We start from the raw sequence: 7170 nt of genomic DNA on the forward strand, positions 1-7170 counted from the left end.
CATAACTGCAGAGTCGGACAATAAACAAACACTGCTAAGGCCCTGGGATACCTGACAACCAGAGCCGCTGGCTGCGGGGTAGGAATGCATTTAGATGGTGGAAAGCACAACTGAAGACTAGATATGCTGTGAACAGTTCATGTAAATATTATTAAAGTTCACAGGTGCTCTCTCAATGCTCATGTGGGTGTCTGCAGCAACCTCTTCTTCTTTCCTGAATCAGTAAAGAAAAAAATTTCTGGTCCAGCAGCCAGAAATTCACCATGTCTATCCTCAAGATCTGTGCCAGAAAAATCTTTGACGCTCGTGGGAATCCCACAGTTGAGGTTGACCTCTACACATCAAAAGGTCTTTCTGGAGCCGCTGTGCCCAGTGGTGCTTCAGCTGGAATCGACGGAGCCCTGGAGCTGAGGGACAATGACAAGCTTTGCCACGTGGGGAGGGTGTCTCAATGGCTGTTGAGCACATCAATGAAACTATCGCGCCTGTGCTGGTTGGCAAGAACGTCCTGGAGCAGAGGAAGATTGACAAACTGATGGTCGAGATGGATGGGACAGAAAATAAATATAAGTTGGATGCAAACGCCATCCTGGGGGTGTCCCTTGCTGGCTGCAAAGCTGGTGCCGTGGAGAAGGGGGTGCCCCTGTACCACCACATTGCTGACGTGGCTGGCAACTCTGAAGTCATCCTACCAGTCCCCACATTCAGCATCATCAACAGCGGCCCTCACACCAGCAACTAGCTGTCCACGCAGGAGTTCATGATCCTGCCCATCAGAGCAGCCAACTTCTGGGAAGCCATGCACATTGGAGCTGAGGCTTACCACAACCTGAAGAATGCCATCAAGGAGAATTACGGAACAGATGCCACCAGTGTGGGGGATGAAGGTGAGTTTGCGCCCAACATCCTGGAATAAAGAAGCCCTGGAGTTGCTGAAGAATGCCATTGTGTCGGGGCTGGCGCTGTGGCGTAGCGGGTAAAACCGCAGCCTGCAGTGCCAGCATCCCATATGGGTGCTGGTTCAAGACCCGACTGCTCCACTTCCAATCCAGCTCTCTGCTATGGCCTGGGAAAGCAGTGGAAGGTGGCCCAAGTGTGGGAGACCCGGAAGAAGCTCTTGGCTCCTGGTTTTGGATAGGCGCAGCTCCAGCCGTTGCAGCCATCTAGGGAATGAACCAGCAGATGGAAGACCTCTCTCTCTCTCTCTCTCTCTCTCTCCCCCTTCTCTCCTCTCTCCTCTCTGTGTAACTGTGACTTTCAAGTAAAATAAATAAATCTTAAAAAAAAAAAAAAAAAGGCCAGTGCCGTGGCTCAATAGGCTAATCCTCCACCTAGCGGCGCCGGCACACGGGGTTCTAGTCCCAGTCGGGGCACCGGATTCTGTCCCGGTTGCCCCTCTTGCATTCCAGCTCTCTACTGTGGCCCAGGAGTGCAGTGGAGGATGGCCCAAGTGCTTGTGCCCTGCACCCCATAGGAGACCAGGATAAGCACCTGGCTCCTGCCTTCAGATCAGCGCGGTGCGCCGGCCGCAGCGCGCCGGCCGTGGCGGGCATTGGAGGGTGAACCAATGGCAAAGGAAGACCTTTCTCTCTGTCTCTCTCTCACTGTCCGTTCTGCCTGTAAAAAATAAAAATAAAAAAAAAAGAATGCCATTGTGAAACCTGGCTACACTGATAAGGTTGTCATTGGCATGGATGTAGCTGCCTCTGAGTTCTTCAGGCCTGGCAAGTATGACCTGGACTCCAATTTCCTGATGATCCAGCAGGTACATTATACCTGGCCAGCTGGTCTACCTGTACAAGTCCTCCATCAATAAATACCCAGTGGTGTCCATGGAAGGCCCCTTAGACCAGGATGACTGGGAAGCTTGGCAGTAGTTCATGGCTAGTGCAGGCATCCAGGTGGTAGGGGATGATATTACAGTGACCAATTCAAAATTGATCGCCAAGCCTATGGGTTGAAAGTGAACCAGATCAGCTCCATGACAGAGTCCCTTCAGGCATGCAAGTTGGCCCAATCTAATGGTTGGAGCATCATGGTGTCTCATCGTTCTGGGAAGACAGAGGACACCTTCATTGCTGACCTGGTGGTGGGGCTCTGCATCAGCCAGATCAAGATTGGTGCACCTTGCAGATCTGAGTCTTTGTCCAGGTACAACCAGAATCGATGATGGGCAGCAAGGCCGAGTTTGCTGGCAGGAACTTAGAAAGCCCCTGACTAAGTTAGATGTGGCCCAGTGAGCCCGAGCCCTCAGTCCCAGCTGGCTGACTGGATATGGCCCTGACAATGGTGAAGGCAGCTCCAGGCCCCTGACCAGTGCTCACCGGGGCCTGTGTGGTAGTTAGCTCCCCTCCCCCACCACTGCTGTCTCAGAACTTGTGCAGAAGCCAACTTGACCACCTGGACCCCTGTTGGGAACCCTGGCTCTGCAATCCTATCCTTGGGCTAGTCATTGTTTTCTCATCTCACTTCCACCAATCATCAGGAACTGTGTACACCTCCATTGTCATCTCCAAGGTCACCACAGGCAAGATCCCAGTGGGTTTATGTGCAAATAAAAAGCCTCAGTGACTATGAAAAAAAAGAAAAGAAAAGAAAAGAAAAGAACCACACGTACATAGAGAAAAGAGTCATGATGAAAGCATGGAATGCTGTGCACGCCTTCCCTCCTGGCCATGGCTTCCCTTGCCCACGTCACTGGGCTGTGACACTCTTGGCCTGCTGAACCTGTGCCCCTGCACTTCCCTTTCCAGCCTGCAGACTTGGAGCCATGGCTCCTGGGTCCTTTGCCATCTTCTTGCTTGTTTCTTTCCCCTTTTTGTTGAAGCATATCCTGGAGTAGGTCTTCAAAAAAAAGGTGCCTAAGATGTATTATCTGAGTCTCTGAATATCTGAGATGGTTTTGTTCTATTCTTACACTTGATCGATAGTCTGGCAAAATAAAAATTCTCATTTGAAAATCACCATCTTTCAAATTATAAAGGCATCTTTTGTCTCCTGGCATTGGTTTGCATTGAGGAGTCTCATAGACCATCCTGACTCCTGGTTCTTTGAATGTGGTTATTTTTTCTCTTTGGAAACTTGTAGGGTTATCTTTTCATCCAAGATGTTCTTAAATCTCACTACCCTGTACCTTGGCTTGAGTGAGTTTTAATTTTTTTTTTTTTTTGACAAACACTTGGATCTAGCTGAGTTGTCAATTTTTTGAGAGTAACAATTTTACTAATGTGTATTTATACCTCCTGTACATAGTTCCTTGCCTATGACTTTAGAAAAATTAGACTTTTAAAAAAATATTATGAGAAGTTCTTTTCTGTCATTTGCTCAATTTATTCCAGTTTTAAATCTCTGGAAAATGAGACAAATTTCAAAACAGTGTTTCCTACAAAATAAAACAAATACCATATAGTAATGCTTTTCACTTATATATTATTTATGGTTTAGAAAATGTTTTCACAAATTTGATCTCATAGTATATCTCACTAGCTATTTGGTAATATTCTGTATTTATTTACTCTGGAGGCAGATGGACAAAGAGAAAGAGAGACAGAGAGAGTGAGCGAGACCACCAAAGACATAGGCAAGGAAAGATCCCATCTGCTACTGTGCTCTCCAACTTTCTGTAGCAGCTGGATTTGAGCCAGGCCAAAGCCAGGAGCCCAGGAACTCAATCCAGTTCCTCCACATGGACTGCATAGACCCAACCATCTGACCTATCCCCTGCTGCCTCCCAGGGCAGGCAGTAACAGGAAGCTGGAATCCAGAGTGGAACTGGGACCTGACCAGGCATTCTGATATGGAATGTGGGCATCTCAAGCAGCATTGTAATTGCTACACTAAACACTCACCTCTGTAATATTTAAAAAAAAAAAAAAAAGGCACCTTTTGGTTTGACTACCAAATGAATGTCTTTGGGCTCCCGTCCAGTCTGAGAACAGGAATATGACTCTTGCCTCAGTCTTATAAGACTAACTTCCATGGCTCTAAGTTGTTGTATGAATGCTCTATTTTCTAAAAACATAAATTCTAATTTTATTAAACCCATCTCTCATTCACTAAGTTATTTTTGTTTATTTTTTGAGTTCAACAGAAATTCAAGTCTTAAATTACAAAATAATAGCACTCATTTTAACTACCAAACTTCATTCTAACTCCTAATTTGAACTGAGTACCTGCATGAAGACTTCTTTCTGAATTTCCATTTTTACAGCTGTAGCTATTAAGAGCTATTATCAAGTTTGACTACTTAGGTTCACGTTTTATTTCCATGATTTACTTTAAGATCTTGGACAAGTCAATGTCCTAAACTTCAGATTCCCCATTTATTACATGTGGATAATAATAGAACCTATGTCATAAGGTTGTTATAATGAATAAATTAAATAATACATATACAAGCAGCTTGGCAGAGTCCCTAGTGGGTAGTAAATACTCAACAAATGGGAGTGATTTTTTTTTTTTTTTAAGATTTGTTTACTTACTTGAAAGAGTTATACAGAGAGAGAAGGAGAGGCAGAGAGAGGGGTTTTCCATCCGCTGGTTCACTCCCCAATTGGCCACAACAGCCAGAGCTTCCTCTAGGTCTCCCACGCAGCTGCAGGGGCCCATGGACTTGGACCATCTTCCACTGCTTTCCCAGGCCATCGCAGAGAGCTGAATCGAAAGTGGAGCAGCCAGGACCCGAACCGGCGCCGATATGGGATGCCAGCACTGCAGGCAGCGACTTTACCTGCTATGTCATGGCGCCAGCCCCGATATTACTTTTCATATATAATATGCAGTTGAGCTCCATGTCAATTAAGCATTTAATACTCAAAAAAACTCATGATTTCAGTGAATATGATATAGATTCTTAGCTTACAAAATGTGAGAAAAATACCATATCTCTGGAACTCTTCCTCTGCCTGAACTATTAGAATCCATGCAGGGGTATCCAATTCCATATCTATAATGACCAGCAAAGTTCAAATCAACCTGTGTTACCAAATAGGCCTACAAATCTGCTTACAGAGTATATTTATATATACCTTTTCTAGATAGTTACATTACATATAATGATCATTGTACATTATAAGAATTTGATCATTTAACTCTAAAATAATTAGATATTTGAAACCACCGTGACCAGATACACAGGTTCTTAGTGTAAAGAAGGTGCTTTGCAATTTATGAAATGAATTGATCAATTTCTATTTATCCATATTGTTTTGCTAGGCTATTATTACTTATGATAAATAATGATAGCTACTGTAAAATTCTGTGGTTTAGGCGTGGAAATTTCGCCTAGTGGCTAAGACATTGGTTAAAACACTCCTGTACCATACAGGAGTATCTGAGTTCAATTCCCAGCCCAGCTCCTGACTCCAGTTTTCTGCCAATGCAGACAGTAGGAGACAGCTGTGATGGCTCAAGTAATTCGGTTCCTGCTACCCAAATGCGAGACCTGAGTTATGTCCCTGTCTCTTGGCTCTAGCCCAAGCTGTTGTAGGCAGTTATAGAGTGTACCAGCAGATGGGAGCTCTCTGTATGTCTGTCTCTATTTGTTTCCCTTTCTCTTAAATACATAAAATTTTCAAAAAATTCCATGGTTTAATACAATTAAGCTCAATTCACACTTGGGTTAGACCCAGTGTAAATATTCATGACTGGTGGATGAAGATCCATATGCCTGTCAGGGATCCAGAGAGTACAGGATTATGCTTGGAGGTTGTATGGGCCAGCTCAGTCATCTCTCAATGTCTGAGGGCGGCCCCAGGACACCTCACAGATACCAGAATCCACAGATACCCAAGTCCCTTATAGAAAATGTATCAAATAGGCCGGCGCTGTGGCTCAATAGGCTAATCCTCCGCCTGCGGCGCTGGCATACCGGGTTCTAGTCCTGGTCGGGGCACCAGATTCTGTCCCAGTTGCCCCTCTTCCAGTCCAGCTCTCTGCTGTGGCCATGGAGTGCAGTGGAGGATGGCCCAAGTGCTTGGGCCCTGCACCCGCATGGGAGACCAGGAGAAGCACCTGGCTCCTGGCTTCAGATCAGTGCGGTGCGCTGGCCACAGCGCGCCGGCCACAGTGGCCAGTGGAGGGTGAACCAAGGGTAAAGGAAGACCTTTCTCTCTGTCTGTCTGTCTCTCTCTCTCTCACTGTCTACTCTGCCTGCCAAAAATAAAAAAAAAAAAATGTATCAAATACACAGTATTTGCATGTCATCTACTCACGCCCCCCCCCAATTTTAATTTCTAGATTACTTACTATGGGCAAAGCCTCTGTTTGGGGCACTGGCATCCCATATGGGCTCTGGCTCATATCCCAGCTGCTCCTCTTCTGATCCAGCTCTCTGCTATGGCCTGGGAAAGCAGCGGAAGATGGTCCTTGTGCTTGGGCCCCTGCACCTGTATGGGAAACCTGGAAGAAACTCCTGGCTCCTGACTTCTGCTCGGCCCAGCTCCAGCCATTGCGGCCATTTGGGGAGTGAACCAGTGGATGGAAGACCTCTCTGTCTGTAACTCTACCTCTCAAATAAATAAATAAAATCTCTTTTAAAAAATTAAAAAAATAAGTAGATTAATTATGATACCTAATACAATGTAAGTACCATATAAACAGTTGTTCTACTGTATCATTTCGGGAATAATGACAAGGAAAGGTCTATACATGTCCAGTAAAGATGCAATTTTTTTTAAGACTTATTTATTTGAGAGGCAGAGTTACAGACAGACAGAGGGAGAGATAGAGAGGTCTTCTATCTACTGGTTAACTCCCAAAATGGCCACAGTGGCCAGAGCTGAGCCAATTCCATGCCAGGAGCCCAGAGCTTCTTCTGGGTCTCCCACATGGATGCAGAGGCCCAAGCACTTAGGCCATCAGCCCCTGCTTTCTCAGGCACATCAGCAGGGAGCAGGATCAGAAGTGGAGCAGCCAGGTCTGGAACTGGCAAGCATATGGGATGCTGGTGTTGCAGGTGGAAGCTTAACTTATTATGCCACAGCGCCAGCCCTGAAGATTCAATTCTTAAAAAAGTATTCTTGATCTGCAGTTCACTGACTCCACATATGGGGAACCCGCAGACACAGAGGACAGACGGTGCGTCATCTCAGACCATTTTCTACTGGCCAGAACTCAACTGTACGATTAAATCTCAGTGCCTGGGGGCTGGAAAATGTAGTTTAGATGGGT

General features: G+C 45.7%; 1 pseudogene; it reads left to right on the plus strand.

Annotated features, from left to right (window-relative positions):
* Window positions 1–263: 263 nt before the first annotated feature.
* LOC100341198 (alpha-enolase-like) lies at window positions 264–2226 on the plus strand (annotated as a pseudogene).
* Window positions 2227–7170: the final 4944 nt, after the last annotated feature.

Source organism: Oryctolagus cuniculus, chromosome 12 (assembly GCF_051225735.1).
Source record: "Oryctolagus cuniculus isolate XC-2025 breed Fujian yellow rabbit chromosome 12, ASM5122573v1, whole genome shotgun sequence".
NCBI lineage: Eukaryota > Metazoa > Chordata > Mammalia > Lagomorpha > Leporidae > Oryctolagus > Oryctolagus cuniculus.